This window comes from Oryctolagus cuniculus, chromosome 2 (assembly GCF_051225735.1).
Source record: "Oryctolagus cuniculus isolate XC-2025 breed Fujian yellow rabbit chromosome 2, ASM5122573v1, whole genome shotgun sequence".
NCBI classification, from domain to species: domain Eukaryota; kingdom Metazoa; phylum Chordata; class Mammalia; order Lagomorpha; family Leporidae; genus Oryctolagus; species Oryctolagus cuniculus.
In genome coordinates, this window is record NC_142868.1 from 188,321,119 (window position 1) to 188,338,354 (window position 17,236).

General features: G+C 44.3%; 1 pseudogene; it reads right to left on the reverse strand.

Moving 5' to 3' along the window:
- LOC100357980 (methylosome protein WDR77 pseudogene) overlaps positions 1–16,702 on the reverse strand; it is a 32,667-nt pseudogene extending 15,965 nt beyond the window's left edge.
- Positions 16,703–17,236: the final 534 nt, after the last annotated feature.

Below are 17,236 nucleotides of genomic sequence, written 5' to 3' on the forward strand. Positions count from 1 at the left end.
ATTATCCTCCATAAATCTTATGATAACTATTATAGTCTTGGGAGAATTATGAATCCACATCTGGAAAAAGTATTTTATATGCTACTGCCTGTAAAACAGCATGCCTTGCATTTTACAAGTGCACATTAGTAAGTAAAAATACGGTATGTTTTTTGTGTTTATCATTTTCCCCTCCAAAAGAAGTGTAAGCCTAGTTTATTTCATAATAAAGAGTGCTAATAAAGTTTATATGACGCTTGTTTTCTTCCCTTTCTTTGGTGCTGATGCAGTTTCACTGGGTCATTGGAAATGAGTTTTCTATCGCAACTCAAGGAAATCTTCATAAGTGGAGTCAATTGGTGCCATCAAAAGCACCGAGTAGGCAGAAGCCAGCTGGTCCAAGGGGTGGCAGAAACATCGCAGGCGTAAGCTGAAGACATAAGAGCCACACACTTCACGTGTGTGTGTGTGTGTACGCACATCCATGCGTGCTCTTGAACTTGATCCCTTTTTACTATTCTAAATGCACAGGACTAACTAGCTAGTGATTCAAAATGCAAAGTTGGCTCATTTTTGAATTAGAAATTTGATTAAACTTAAACATTTGTTAAATAAAACAAGTAAAGGAGTCTGAGAGCCAACAACGTCCCTTGGAAATAGAAAATGTTTTTTCGTTTCCAAGCAGCTGTTTGCAATAAGAAGAGGCTGGTGAGTGAAAGGGAAGGACGCTATTAAGCGAAGGTAACCCCTCCAGGGTTTTACAGCACTCTGCACTCATGTGAGCACCACCAGTGATAAATATCACAATGGAGGGTGCACAGAGCCTGGTTTTATTTTCACGTGGATCTTTGAATAGACTCTAACTTAAGGCACAGAATACATTTAATGGCCATGGAAAGCTACACTCTTAATGGCCTCAAAAGCAACCTTAGCAAAAAGAGATGTACAAATCTTATTTCTAGAAGATTAACCTGCAGTAACCCATAACAATAACACCTGTAAACCAAATTTTCTTTTGTTTGGGTTTTGGAAAAGCAGCAGGCTAGGCTCTACTAACTAGATACCAGGCCTTCAGTCTCCAGAGAGTTTTAATGCATTTATCTTTTGGGCCTTGTTTCCAAACATTTAGAATGACCAGATTAAGGGCTGTGATGCTGTTGGAATGGTGTGGACCTTAGAGTTCACCAAGTCCAGCCCGATTACTTCACAGATGAGGCATCTGAGGAGCAGAGCAAGAAAGGAAATTGCCCAAAGGCTGGGAACTGGCAAAGACAGAACTGGGGCCCGATTTTCTGATTGAAGCCTCCAGACTTCTAGCCACTCCAGTAGACAAAGCATATGTCTAACTTACAATGGGAGTGGCATAGCATGCCAGGAGTGGGGTCTCTGTTCTTTCATCAACGAAACATCTCCTAAAATTTAATCACACTTATGGACAGAGTGATTAATAGTGCCACTGATAGTGTCATGCGAACATCACTTAATTGCTGTGACATAAATAATTGCGGGTAATTTGCAGTGCTCAGGGCAGTTACAGAAATAGTTCTGTCTGTTGTTTTAGGTTTCTAGACTTACTGCTTCCAACAACTAGATGTGTGGACATATAATGCTTTAATACTCCCATTAGCTGTGCAACAAAAATTTTAATAAAGGTTTATTCATTTATTTATTTGAAAGTTAGAGTTATGGGATGGGGGAGACTGAGGGGGAGAGAGAGAGAGAGAGAGAGAGAGAGAGAGAGAGAGAGAGAGAGAGAGATCTTCCATCTACTGATTCACACCCTAGATGGCCATAGCTGCCAGGCTGCCAGGGCTCAGCCTGGCTGAAGCCATGAACCAGGAGCTTCATCTGGGTCCTCCATGTGGGTGACAGGAACCCAAACACTTGGGCCATCTTCTGCTGCTTTTCCCAGGCTGCTGGTTTGGAAATGCAGCAGCCAGGACTCAGACCAGCACCCATATGGGATTCTGCCATCAAAGGCAGCACCTTTACTCACTACACCGCAGTGCTGGCCCCACACCAATATCTGTTCAACTTTAAAATAGGATCAGGAAAGATGATTACAAAGTTGCATTTTAGATAAAATTATATGTTTGAGGAATCATCCCAAGGTTGGTGTCAGAGCTGAGATGAGTAACAAGGTGTAATATCTGTTCCAGTTTCTAGCGCACGCCTGTGGATGTGCATCAGTTAGCCAGCAGTATAACAAACCACCGCAAGTCTGAGAGGCTTAAAGCAATAAACTTCTATTGAGCGGTGCTTCTGTGGGTTGGGGATTTGATCTGTTGTGCTGATGACTCTGCTTCTGGTAGTTAATGGGTTCTTGATGGTTGGGGTACTGGGGGCATCTGGGCAATGGTATCTTTGCAGATCGCCAGGACTTGTGAAGGTGCAGGAGGCAGATTTCAAGGAGAGAGTAGAGGGCATAAGGTCTTGTGCAGCCTTGACTTCAAGCTGGCATATCATGGATTCCATGCCACTATACCACCAAAGTTACAGACCAGACAGACTCAATGGGGAGGGAAATGATTTCTGCCCATTGATGGGAGGAGTAGAAAATTCAGGATGTAAAGTTAAAGTGACATAGATACAGAGACAAAAAAAGCATTTTATCCACTGCACCTAACTCTTACTACTGAGAATTCTATGTGCTCCATGAATCAGTGGGGGGAAGAGTTTTGAATTTCATAGACCAGGAAAATAATAAAATAAAAGTGTGGGAAGTACATATAGGTATTCTAATATTGCAAGTTTTTATTTTAATAATTAAAAATTTCCGAAACCCAAAGCTGATCATCTTCTATTCCCATTCTCTCTCTCTCTCTCTCTCTCTCTCTCTCTCTCACACACACACACACACACACATAAAGGGTAATTTACTACCAGAAAGTACAGAAAGAGTATAACCATATAACCTCAGACGAAAGGAATGGAAGTTTTGTCCTGACATTTTATACACCTAATTTACTGTACTTGTTTTTCTTCTCTACCGACTCATGAAAACTTCATCAGGAGTGGCACTGTTCCATGTGGTGAAATTTAAGGACCACTGATGGCCCCAGAGAGCGTTCATGTTAACAGGGGCAGCTCCTCATGCATGGCTTTACAGAAGCCTTCAGTGTGGATCTGACTTCCAGACACATCTCACCTACAGATTAGTTGGAATAAAACAGTGAAATAGCCCAAAGATCTGGTCCCATCAGGCCCCATACTTAATTTGTTTCAATACAAAGCCCAAATGAGTCCCTCCCTAGTAGAATCACATTGAGGAAGTTTCTCTGGCTCCATTCTTCCCTGGATGGCTGGCTCTCAGAATGCCTGCTTCCAACCTTGGTACCACATTCACCAACTGAGAATCTTCTATTAAACCTTACTTGCCCAAACTTGAGTTTTCTCATCTGTAAAATGAGGTAGTAGTTAACACTTTTGTCATGTCACTTTTGCAACTATTAAGTAGAATAGCATATGTGAGGTACATGACACCATGCTGGCTCATGTAAGAGCTTAGTTTACAACAACTGATTATCGGGTGGTTGGTTTGTTTTTTAAAAGTTTGTCATTGAATTTTGCACACCAGCCCCTTGAACCAATAGTTTTGATATGATATGACACAGATCTCTTCTTGTTTTAACCATGATTGGAATGTATTAGAGAAAGAATAACAATCAAGCAAATAGGAAATTAAAGCTGCATTTTGTAAAAATGCAAGCAAGTAGTTATAATTGGAAATTCTCACAGATACTCAATCAACATCAGTATCTACAGAACTTAATCCTTGTCCTTTGAATAACATTTACCTACAATGGACAATATATCTTGGGGCAGGTAGTATCCTAAGCCTTGTTAGATACCTTAGGAATTTTTGCAGAGCTCAAGTTCTTTCAGCTTTCATTTGGTACTAGCTTGTACGACCACTATTCCAACTCTCTCCTCCCCAACAACTAATATGTAAGGAATCACTCACAACTGCTCAAAGCAAAGACTGCAATTTATCTTTCTTGGTATCCTGATCTTATTCTTTGAATCTTCCCAAAGAGAAACACCAAATAAATTGAGCAGAATAATGGAGTGACGTGGTTTGTGTGTAGCTGTTGCTGAGGAATGAGGTAGGAAGGTTGGTTGTGTTAATTCTTCCTGTCAGCTGCCTTTGCAACTATCGATTTCTCTAGTCTTCATTTGCTTGAACAGTCTCTTGCAAGTATCGTTAATACAATATTACATGCAGAATGGCTTCTTGGTTGCGCGCTGGAGTCATAAAAACTTCAATGCTACTTGAACCAATAAGACAAAATGATTTCTTTGACAAATCTATTTTCATCATAGCCTGTCACCAACTTGTTTTTTCCCTAAGTGTTCTTCTTAGCCAGTTGGCTTCCCCGTTCTGAGAGAGACAGATGAGAGGGATGGTGAGCTGACACAACGCCATTCTCTATGTTGGCTGTTGGGCTGGTTTCCTCACCTCAGCGTTTCCTCTTCACTCCTGGTCCCATGATGCTCACATTAGCCCACCACTTAGGAAGGCTTCCAAAGCAACGGAAAAGATTGGTCTTTCTGGACCTACTTTATTGTTTTCTTAGCATCACAAATGAAGTAGTTCTTCCCCAAAAAATTAACCTAAAAAATTCCTGGAGCCAAAGAAACCACTTTCTTCACGCTGTTGGTGTCCATGAACCCTTCTTGCTCCTTCATACGCACCTTCTACATGTTATATTGAAAAACTGTGCATGTGTATGCAAGCACATGCATGTCATTCTATTCTCCTTTTTTCGTGTTCATTTGGAATCTAGCAAATGTTATTTTTAGCTATCCATTTAGAAATGTGAGGAAACAGTAGACCAACTGATAAACCCTGGAAAATCAAATGGAAGGGAGATGTTGAGATAATAGTAATAATATTAACTGCACCATATTAAGTTGTTAATTCCATGAACTGATTTTAAAAGCCTACCACCCAGGACTGGCATTGTGGTGTAGTGAGTAAAGCTACTGCCTGCTAGACACCGGCATCTCCTATGGGTGCCAATTCAATTGCTGGCTGCTCCACTTCCAGTCCAGCTCCCTACTAATGGCCTGGGAAAGCATCAACAGATGGCCCAAGTGCTTGTGCACCTGTACTCACGTGGGAGACCAGAAACAAGCTCTGGCTCCTGGCTTCAGCCCAGCCCAGCCCTGGCTGTTGCATCCGTCTGGGGAGTGAACCAGCCGATGAAAGACTCTCTCTCTCTCTCTCTCTCTCTCTCTCCCTCTCCTCTGACTTCAAAATAAATAAATAAATCTTTTAAAAAAGTCTACTGGGAATACAAAAATGTACTACCTTGCCTCTCTCTCCCCACCCTGACCCCTCAGATGGAGACAACCTGTGGATTATAGCAGTCATATATGTCTTACACTGTGTTTGGATTTTTAATCTTAGATTGGCAAGTGCATATTAGTGCCTTTTTTTTTTAATTTACCATTTGGAGATGAAATGGAGCTGAGTTTCCATGAAATTGAAAGGAGGACAGTAGCAAGTAAATAAAAGTGCTCTTTGAAGCAATACCCAGGATCTAAAACCAGTCCTTCTCTTGAGGGTTTGTGGCTACACTATGAAAGTTACAGGCATCTATAGAAGAGTTTACTTTAAATAGGAATGTGTGTGTGTATGTGGTGTGTGTGTGTGTGTGTGTACAGAGGGAGAAACACACACTCCACACACAGTGACTGACAGGGAATTAACCCCAGCGGCCAGTCAGAAGGTCACACAAGTGCACTGGAAGCCCACTGTCCTGTCTGCAGTATTTTACCAGGTGATGAAATTTCTAGGCTCCATGGAAAATATAATCTGAGTTTCTTCTATAAATTGTAAGTGTTTGTTTCATTGTGGCCTGCTGGCACTAGGATTTGGTCTGTCAAGGGTATAATAAAAATGAACATAATGCTTTGAAATGCCAAGAAAAACAAATGCTAAACAGGAGCCTGAGCAGGCTAAACTATGCAAACAAGCCATGGGATCTTATCCCAGCAGCAGGATGGGGAGCTGGGGCCGTGCAGGCAAGAGGGAGCTGCTGGGAGCAGAGTTAACTGTGCGGTTAGCCATGCAGCATGTTGGGTGGGGACACTTGTACTTCCAGCAGTGGGCCACAATGCAAGTGTCCACCTGCAGGCTTCTCCGAGATTAATGTGCGTTATGACCAGTTCTAGCCTAAAGTTTCCAAGAGGAATCAGATTCCAGTGCCAGGCTGCCTCAAAACAGATGGACAGGACTTTTCTATGGAGAAAGAGCACCAAGGTGAAATGCCATATGTCAGGAGAAGGCATTTCAAACTTAATTCTCAACAGGCAGAAACAACACGGAATAATAAACTGATCTGCAGGAATTTCTGGTGTGAACATTCAGAGGTAACCAAAAGCTCCGTTTTTAGCAAGAGTGCCCACTCTCACTGTACCCTCAGGTTTCCAAAATTCACCTGTTGTGAAATGCTAGCATTTGTTGCTGGAAAATGACACCAGATAGTATGTTTTCACCCTCTGCAAAAAATATCTGTTTTCATGAATTCAGTGTGAGACCAAATATGTCATCACTTTTCCTCAGAGCTACAAAAAAAGGGAATTCTTTCAGCTGCCTTTATTGGAACAGAGCATGTTTTTACACTACTTTGTGTCAATGTCTCCCATTTTAAGCTCTTGTTTTTATTGGATACTTTGGAATTTTTTTTTTTACTCCAAAGTGCACAAATCCAAAATCTACTCGATTATAAGCCAAATGATCAGGCCAGAGAATAGGCACTTATTCCCAGATTTATGTCAAAACTGATTGAGTAAAGACCTAAGCCTGCCACTTGCATAATCTTCAGTCTCAATTTGCCGCAAACTCAGGCCTTTCCAAGATGGTGAGTGTTGGTTATAATTATAGTATGCATTTTCATGAAGTTCCAGATTTGTGTTAAGCAGCCCATGAAAGCAATTTTATATGTTCCTGAGTCCCTAGTATGTGTGGATTACCACCACCAAGGCTGTGACCCTGTCCTGTGGATTGCAATTGAAAGAAGGTAATCGTAGTGTTTGTACCTGTTGAGGAGTCATGAAAGAGATGAGGGGCATAGGAAGTATTTTCCCACGGAAATCTAATGAGAAGTAGTGCTAGGAAGATTGCTGAGAGTACTGGTAAAATTCAAAATTAAACAATGAAGATGTTTAATTGCTATGAACACTAAAAATATTTAGTGTTAGATGAATAAGTTAAGTGTTAAAACTGTAGATAGCCTCCCTACCATGAGGTTCATGGCATTTCATAAGAATTTTTCATAATTATGAACTCATAAGTACTAATATCCACTTAAAAGCAAATACAGCATGAAGACAATGTTGGTCTTTGCTGTAGAAAATATGAATGCTTACTTAACTTTATTACTTATTAGCTATGTGACCTTGGGTTAATGATGAAATTCTCTCTGCTTATACTTCTTCAGCTGAGCAATGGAGATAGCAATAGTCATCTCATAGCTGTTGATATGATGGCTAAATAATATACAAAGTATTTACAACTATGCCAGGAACGTGAAAGGCACTTTTTCAATAATTGTTATAAGAGTAAACCAAAGCAGGAACTTGGCACTTACATGCAACCCTGAGTGAGAAACAGATGAGTCATCTCTCTCCTTGAATGGAGTATTCCATAGGCAACACACAATGGAGTTTAGGTAAGATGACTTTGCAGCAAGGTCGCATTCCGTCCCTTAGAAAGCATCCCTGCAACAGAATATGGTCAGAGGTGAAAGGAAGGTGGAAAGGGGTTTCAGAGTGAGGATCAGCCCTGGTGGCTTCTTTTTGCCTCCCATTAGCAGCCTTTTTAGGCTGCTGCTCACAGAAAGTGCCGGAGACCTTTCCCAACACCTCCCAGGGTTGGAGGTGCCATGGGTGTAGTGAGCCTTTGATTAGACTGTGCAAGGAAAGACAACATTTGATGTAGGAGGCTCTGCCCAATGCAGAAGAAGCTCTTATCATCAGTAACTGCTTTCTCCCCTAGTTCTTCCCTTTTTTCCATTTTGGGTATTCAGTAAATATTAAATAAAAAATATTGAATAAAGATTTTGCCCTGGGTTGCTAGAATGTATTGAACAGATAGTTACCAAGTGCCTTCTGTATACAAGACTTACTGTTCTCACTGAGGGAACTTTGTCAGCTGCTCATTTCTTGCATCAGTTCTCAACCATATTGCTCTTTCCACTGAACTTACCAGCCTTAATGAAGCGACCCACTTGTGGACGGCTGTGTTGGAATCGTAGTGGAAGACAAAGACGCACAGAGTTCCAGCTCAGCTCTTCCTTGAGAGTGCACGGTCTCCTCCGGGAAGCTAGGTCCTTTCCTAGAGGCAGCCTGGCAGAAAAGCATTCTGGGAACCAGTGCAAGGACTGGAAAGCTATCAGGGGAGACTGAGGGGGAGGAGGGAGGCAGGGCCTTGGCGGAGGAAAGGAGGCATCGAAGAGTGGCAGCAGCCTCAGGACTCAGAAAGCAACAATGTGGCCGGCGCCGCGGCTCACTAGGCTAATCCTCCGCCTTGTGGCGCCGGCACACCGGGTTCTAGTCCTGGTCGGGGCGCCAGATTCTGTCCCGGTTGCCCCTCTTCCAGGCCAGCTCTCTGCTGTGGCCAGGGAGTGCAGTGGAGGATGGCCCAAGTCCTTGGGCCCTGCACCCCATGGGAGACCAGGATAAGTACCTGGCTCCTGCCATCGGATCAGCGCAATGTGCCGGCCTCAGCGCGCCAGCCACGGCGGCCATTGGAGGGTGAACCAACAGCAAAGGAAGACCTTTCTCTCTGTCTCTCTCTCTCACTGTCCACTCTGCCTGTCAAAAAATTTTTAAAAAAGAAAGAAAGCAACAATGTAACAAGACACATAGCATTTAACATCTGTTGCAGGGAATGTTAGGTGTCTGAAAACACTATATATATTTTTTTCTGGTAAAATGTTAAGTGACCTTCATTTGCAGCCAGTAATGGATCAATGGTGCAGAAGTCATCTTTCCAAATTTGTAATTACCGCATGGCTTGCTCCAAAAAGAGTCCCTCTGGAAACTTTAGAAAGGGGTGGGAGCCTTCGAGTTCTAGAGCTGAGGAAGCTTCACTTTGAACTCAGTCTTGAAAGAGGAGTGCAATTGGAGAATTAAAGAGGGGTGAAGGGGGTTGAGGGCAAGGCCCTGGATTCTGCCCTCTGATAAGTCCCTCACTTGTCTTGTTTTCCCTAACCCCTGCAGATGCTGAGTTTCTGCTGACAACATCCTCACCTGAGAAACCTCCCCTGGCTGGGTGGCCCCTGGCCTCAGCCCAGTTCCTATCAGCCCACGTCTCCTCAGCATTGCAGGCGCTTTTACCCACCTCTGCTCGAAGCCCCTCTCATCAGCACCGCTGAGATAGCTACTAAGTACCTTCCGGAGCCCAGGGATCTGCTTTTATCATCACTGTCGCTCTCCCAGCTCTTTTACAACAGGTAACGCCCACATCCTTTCTTAGATCCCAGATCTGTCTCCTGCAACCCAAACACATTCTTTCTCCTGTCTATGGACTTTATCCTCCAGATAGCCTGCCAAATGGTAAAGCTCATCTCATCAGCCTTGTCCCTTCTCAGCCCACAGTTCCTAATCTTTCACGCAGAAAGCACAGATGCAGTTCAGTGTGCGGGCTTTTATTAAGCACTGCGTGTTTGCTTAGGCCTGCATTGGAGCTGTATCGTAAACCCAGAGGTACACACATGTGAAAGTCACGCAGCTGCCTTTGATCTCTGTAACAGCGCCTAGATGCCGACAGACAGAGCAAGTGTTAGGAGGGACATTATAGAGAGGGAAGGAATGAGTTGCAGGAAAATGAAGTGACCTGCATAAGTCATATGACCTCCCACTGGTAAAGGCTGACAGAGCACCAGGTCTTCTGATTCCAGGTTCAGTATTCCTTCTCGCCTTGTTGTCCTACCTCATCATACTTGCTAAAACATGACCTAGGGAAAGAATCTGATACTCTGCTCATGTTTCAGATGATTGAGAGTTGGAGAACTTAACTGCGCCAGTTAAGTGAGTAAGTGGCAGAGATGGGACTCGAACTCAGGTGAGACCGAGTGCAAATCTCATGCACACACACACACACACACAAAGCATGCACATAAGCACCATGTGATCCAACTGTGGTTAAAGGAAGAGTTTCATTCTTTGTGACTTTGAACCAGAAACTCCACTTGTCAGAGGAACACAGAGACTTGTGCTTAAGGTCTCAGTCACAAAAACTGTTAAGGGCATGTGCCACTTTGTGAGATAGTGAGCGACCCCTTAACAGGGTGCCTGTGTTGTCAGCATAGAGTCCTACGTGTGAAGGAAGCTGGAGCAAATGCAGCTTCTGGTTTCAATGTTCTGAATGCTCACGAAGTCAGGGCCTAGCATGGAATTTGGTTTAAACTACAAAGAGCTGTGTTTAGAAGTTGCACTGAAGTACCCTGAAGCTGGGTGATAGAAAAGTAGGCTCCACTTTCAGGACATTTCATGCAAGGACATTGAAGGAGCTGTGACAAACCTGCTGAGCTTAAGCAGGCTCCTTGGGCCCACCAGTAATGCCCACTACACCTCCTACATCTGTTTCTGACTTATTTGGGGTCCCATGTAAGCCTCAACTAAAACTAACAATTTCCTCCCTCTTCTTCCCCTCAGTAATTTTTATGAAAAACCCTTCAGAAATGAGTAGAAAAGGAATCTAATTTGACTTCATATTGCACCCTGAGGGCTGGGCCACCTGTTGGGGTCTGATCCTAGAGGATTTTTAATCTCTGTTGTGAAGGAATTTAGTCCCTAATGGGTCAGCTCCATCCTGCTGAGTGTTCTATCAACACCCTTAACCCAGCAGTCTGCAGGGACCCTGACTCCAGAAGGGGAGTCCCAGATGGAAGCCAGGACACTGCTTCAGGAAGGACTATGAAAAAGGCATAAAAGATACAAAAATGTGAATTATGTGTGAAACAAACAAAAGCACCAGGCAACGTGGAATTCATGTCAACAAAAGCCTGCTGCAAGCTCTTGCTTGCCTCGAAGGGGAAAGCAGACTCCAGAGCCTGAGGAACAGTAGCAAGGAAAGACGTTCAGGACAGAAGTTGCAGAAACAAAAGGAATTGCCTGTTCTATCATTGCTTTCAAGTCCCTAAGTTGCCTTTTCCGATTCCACCACTCCCTGCAATGGAAGTGCAGCTGATGAAGTTGCCGATTTTTTAAAATATATTCATCATTTGAGAGGCAGAGACAGAGATAGAAATACAGACAGGGAAGGAGGAAAAGAGAGAGCTCCCATTTGCTAATTCATCCCCAAATGCATATGACAGCCAGGACTGGGTCAGGCTGAAGCTCGGAGCTGGGAACTCAGTGGTTGGCTGCAATCCAATTACTTGAGCCATCACTGCTGCCTCCCCGGGTCTGCATTAGCAGGAAGCTAGAACGAGGAGTCTGAGACAAATATTGAACCCAGGTTCTCTGATATGAGCAGCAGACATCTTAACTGCTCAGTTAAATGGCTACATCAAAGTTATTGATTATGAGTCAGTCTGAGACATGAGGATGCAAATAACTGACGTTTATGAGGTTTTTATGTATTTAAGGGAGGAGAAGCCAGTCTCAAAGGTGGGGCTCCTGCTGACTTTCTTTTGATCATAAACCAACTTCAGATTGGGTTGCTTAGATGAATAAGAGCATGGCAAGGTTCTCAGAAAAAGTCATGCACAGGATTATCAGGAATTGATATGATGTCTGTTCCAATTACAATAATTTAAACATTTTATTTAGAAAAGTGCATATTTAATATGCAATGCAATTTAAAAATCTATACAAATATTAATTTATGTATAACTTACACAAATTATAGATTAGATAATATTATAATATACAGCCATTATATTATTTAAAATTATATGTTCAATGCAAATATTAAAAACAATATTAACATATTAATAAACAATTAAACATTTAAATATATATTCAATATGCAATTATTATTATATTTGTGTTTGCTACAATACAGAAGCCCACATTTCAATTACAAAATTAAATCTAGGCCGGTGCTGTGGCTCACTTGGCTAATCCTCCGCCTGTGGCACCGGCACCCGGGGTTCTAGTCCCAGTTGGGGTGCCGGATTCTGTCCCAGTTGCTCCTCTTCCAGTCTAGCTCTCTGCTGTGGCCCAGGAGTGCAGTGAAGGATGGTCCAAGTGCTTGGGTCCTGCACCTGCATGGGAGACTGGGAGGAAGAACCTGGCTCCTGGCTTCGGATCGGCACAGCGCACCAGCCACAGCACGCCAGCTGTAGCGGCCATTTGGGGGGTGAACCAATGGAAGGAAGACCTCTCTTTCTGTCTCTCTCTCTCTCACTGTCTAACTCTGCCTGTCAAAAAAAAATTAAATCTGGTGGGGGCCTGTAGTGCCGGAATCCCATATGGCAGCGGTTCAAGTCCCAGCTGCTCCACTTCTGATCCAGCTCCCTGCTATGGCCTGGGAAAGCAGTGGAAGATGGCCCAAGTGGTTGGGCCCCTGCACCCATGTAGGAGATCTGAAACAAGCTCCTGGCTCCTGGCTTCAGATAAGCTCAGCTCTGGCTGTTGAGGCCATTTGAGGAGTGAACCTGTGGATGGAAGACCTCTCTCTCTCTCTATCTCTACCTCTCTCTGTAACTCTGCCTTTCAAATAAATAAATAAATCTTTAAAAAATTAAATCTGGTGACATTAAACTGTAAAAGGCTTTTGGTACCAATAAATGAAAAAGTTTTAGGTACTGCTTTCCAAACTAGTTTCAGAGGTCAAAATTTTTTTATAATATATTTGTTTTTTTAATTTTTATTTAATAAATATAAATATCCAAAGTACAACTTTTGGATTATAGTGGTTCTTCCCCCTATAACCTCCCACTCACCCGCAACCATCCCATCTCCCACTCCCTCTCCCACCCTATTCTTCATCAAGATTCATTTTCAATTATCTTTATATACAGAAGATCTACTTAGTATGTACTAAGTATAGATTTCAACAGACTGCACCCACACAGATACACAAAGTATAAAGTACTGTTTGAGTACTAGTTTTACCGTTAATTTGCATAGTACAACACATTAAGGACAGAGATCCTACATGGGGAGTAAGTGCACAGTGACTCCCGTTGTTGATTTAACAATCGACAGTCTTATTTATGATGTCAGTAATCACCCGAGGCTCTTGTCATGAGCTGCCAGGGAAGCCTCTTGAGTTCACAAACTCCAATCTTATTTAGACAAGGCCATAATCAAAGTGGAAGTTCTCTCCTCCCTTCAGAGACAGGTACCTGCTTCCTTGATGGCCTGTTCTTTCTGCTGGGATCTCACTCACAGAGATCTGTCATTTAGGTAATCTATTTTTTTTTTAAAGAGAGTCTCAGATGGAGATTTCCTCTTCTAGACTGCATTCCCACAGTGAAACACTGGGATTATGCTGTTGGGATTATGCTGTTGACTTCGCAGGGCGTGAAGGAAATTAAATGCTGCAAAATACTCAACACATTTAGTACCTGCTAAATTTAATGCCATGTTATTTCTATTAATCTAATTTTATTATTTTGATTATTTTATCCATTTAGCTGTAAATGTATTTCATTAGTATTATTTTCTTCATTGTTTTGGGAGCTTCAATGGGTTTTCTACACTTCTGGCTCCTTAAAGAGTTTGGCCTTTCATTTATGGGACAAACATTAACTGAGCACCTGTTAATTGGTAGATATTTCATTAAGCCCTTGAACCACCAGAACTGAAAAACAGACAGGACTCCTGTTCTCTAAGAGCTTACCGTCTACTGAGGAAGTCATAGAATTAACAAATTAGCAAATAATTTCTTATCATGTAGTAAGTGCAGGAGCACAGTCGAGATGGGCTGATGTGAGTGCACAGAACAGGTGCATGTGCCTTGCTGTGGGGCTAGGGGAAGGGTGGGCAGGGACAGTTCAAGGCAGGAACGGCCTGGTGACTACATATTGGAGGACAGACTTTTCTTAGTCTTGAAACAGAAGAATTACTGTTCATACTGTGCTACTGAAGCCACAATAAAGCTAGTAGCTAAAATGTCTAAATAGGTCTTCCAGACTGTACATCAAAGGCAGAAAAGCAGGTTGGGTGTTCTGGGACAGTTTCATTCCATGGACAGAAACGAATCCTCTCCAATGCCTGGGTCCCCAGAGTAGCACTTTCTAAGCATTCACACCCAGGGGCTAGATTTTCCTTGAGATTTGTGTACTGTAGAACACCTGTGGATGACCTCACCCAGTCAGGTCCACAAAGTGGCTTTGAGGAAAGCTCAGTATGGTGACCAGGAAACACATCCAGGAAGAGGGAGCCTCAAGACATCTGCCTGACTAATGTCTGTCTGCTGCCCTTGCTTTCTTTCCCATGGAGGGATGAACCTGCAGGGCTGGTGTCAAAGAGGTGGAGCAGGGAGCTGGTGAAGCCCTGGGCAGGCAGTGATAGCCAGCAGTGCAGAAAGCCTACCTTCCTCCATTTCTGTTGCTTGGTGTAGAAAATAATGCTCCGGAATACCCGGGCTGATTTCTCAGTCAGTGCCATTGGCCAAAATGAGGACCACCTTCCTCATCATCCCAGTAAGAATGTTTCCCAGATTCTGACTTAGAAGCAGAGGGCGTCCAGAGGCACAAGGCTTAGGAGAGACCCGAGACCGCCTTTCTCCCGTCCACTTCCTCCTATTGTTTTTATAGTCCTTTTTTTTTTTTAAAAAAGATTTATTTAAAGATTTATTTATTTATTTATTTGAAAGGCAGAGGTACAGGACCAAGAGAGAGAGAGAGAGAAAGAGAGAGAGAGATCTTCCATATGCTGGTTCACTCCCCACATGGCTACTACAGTGGCTGGAGCTGGGCCAGTCTGAGCCAGGAGCTTCTTCTGGGTCTCCCACATGGGTGCAAGGGCCCAAGCATTTAGGCCATCTTCCACTGCTTTTCCAAATTCATTACCAGGGAGTTAGATCTGAAGTGGAGCAGCCAGGACTTGAACTGGCACCCATATGGGAAGCCAGGGTCATAGGTGGCAGCTTTACCTGCTATGCCACAGCACCGGCTCTTTTTCTCTAGTTCTAATGTTTCTGCTAATTCTCCTTCCTCTCTTTTCTCTCCCAGAGGCAACCCTGAATGTTGTCCCAAATCTCATGAGATGCTTAGCTTCTGGATTCAAAACGAAGCACTTCTTAACTTCCTTGACAAAGCACGTGCCCTCTTTTTAAACTTCATGCACATAACCAGAGATCCCAGGAAGGTGGTCTCTGCGCACCTTGAGGATGCAAGGCCTCCTGGGGTCATGTTAGCAGGCACATCACACCAGTGGGTCAATGCATTCAGGGTGGATGGCTGGAGAGGAGGAGTCAGCCCAGTCTCTTCAGTTTTAGGGCTGAGGGATTGTCTGTACTTTCACTCTGCGTGGAAATTAACCTCAGGAAGGGAACAAGTGAAGCCAATTCCTTCACAAAGAGATTCCTGAGTCACTGGAAGGGACTTCCTCACAGGGGCCTTCCTTCTGGCACCCATTAATCACAGTAACAACACTAGGAGTGATAATAACAAAGAGCAAAACCACAATTGTGCTGTCAGTTTACTTGTGAACTGGGTGGTAATTGACATAGTCCTCTAATAGAAGATTTCTTCTTTTACCCTGTAGGGGTGATGTTGTAGGGCACAGGAATGAGTTCAATCTGGTAGAGCTGGAGTGAGACACTGGAGCCAGTCTTTGTACCCAGGTACTCCGGCCGGGGATGAAGGCATCTTAACCGCCAGGTCAAAGCCGGTCCCAAAGGCAGGTTTTATTGTAGCTACAGGACAGTCAGTTGTGCAGCTGGTAGGCGTGGCAGAGCCAGATTCCAATGTAGTGTCTCTGACGCTAAATTCATCATTGTTTCCTGTTTGTAATTTACCGAATGCATATTTCTTGCGCTACAGCTGTGCTGTGCACTCTGGTCTGGGATATGAGAAGGAGAGGCTCATCTGGATATGAGGGGGTATTAGATGTATGCACAAGTCCCTCAAGCACAAAGTGCTATGCGTTCCAGTGGGATCACTGGGCTCAGAGGCAGCAGTGACCATCTCAGGCTGGGGATCAGGGAGGGATTCAAAGAGGAGGAGTCCCTTGGTGTAGGCTCTAGGGATGGTCAGGACTTAGGCAGAAATTAGGGGAGCAGCTGCTACTTGGCAGGACCCAAGGCTTGTGCCTCCAGGGCAATCTCTCCTGTGACACTGTGCAAAGTCAGGGTGTTATGGTGCCCGGGTGGATGTCAGGTGGATTCAAGGAAGACCTGTGGCCATGAGCACCTTACGCAAGCTTTGTTTCTGGCCTATTCTTCACCCCTTTCTCGGGCCTTGCCCTCAGCTCCTCTGGCTCAGGGTGGTTTGGGCCATGGAGACAGGACGTATTTTCAGCCTCAGTGCAGGTGGCTTTAAGCACAGTGAGGACTTCTTGGCCTGGGGTTCCCAGCATCAGCCTCTTTAACACTTAGCTGGACACCTCGGGAGGAGCCCAGAGACAAGTTCCCCAGCCCCAGTGTGGTTGTCAGGAGGAACACCAAGTCGTTAGCAGTTTTCACAGACTTCCTTTCATCTGGGCTGTTCTCAGATGTGAAGGACACAGAACAGAAGGTGTCTGAGGGTCTGGAAAGCAGGGGTTGGGGAGGAGAAAGCGGGGAGTCAGAATTCAAAGCCGAGGCCCTCATCCGCACTGCTCTGCGGCAGCTCATCAGTTTTCCCTCTTCTCACCTGTGTGGGAGCCCGTGTGCGCCTGCCCTGGCCTCCACAGCATCTGTTAGCAATGAATAAAGAAGGGGCAGAGGAGCTGGGCTGGAGGTGGGGGCAGGAGCAAGGTGTACTTAAACAAAATCTGCTTTCTCACACACATAAAACCACAGGCCTCCTGGAGGAGACGACCCTGCTGGGGCCCCCGGCCTTCTTAAATTTGCAGCCAGGGGCATGTGACTGACTGAATGTGGGCCTCACTGTCTTCCTTAGGCAGTGAGGGGCTTGCACGAGAGAGTTGGCAGCACGTTTTCACGGCTGGGATCCTGTGTCCCATGGAGAGAGGTTTGCCAGTCCTGTGAGTCCTCACACACAGCACAAGGTGCTCTAGGACACCAAGAGGGTGAAGCAGACATTCGGGGAAAGGACCCCTTACTGCCCAGGGGAGACATCTGTTTCTTCACTTTGGCATTTAAGGCCTCCAGCATCTGATGTCTGCTTTCCCATTGCTCTCA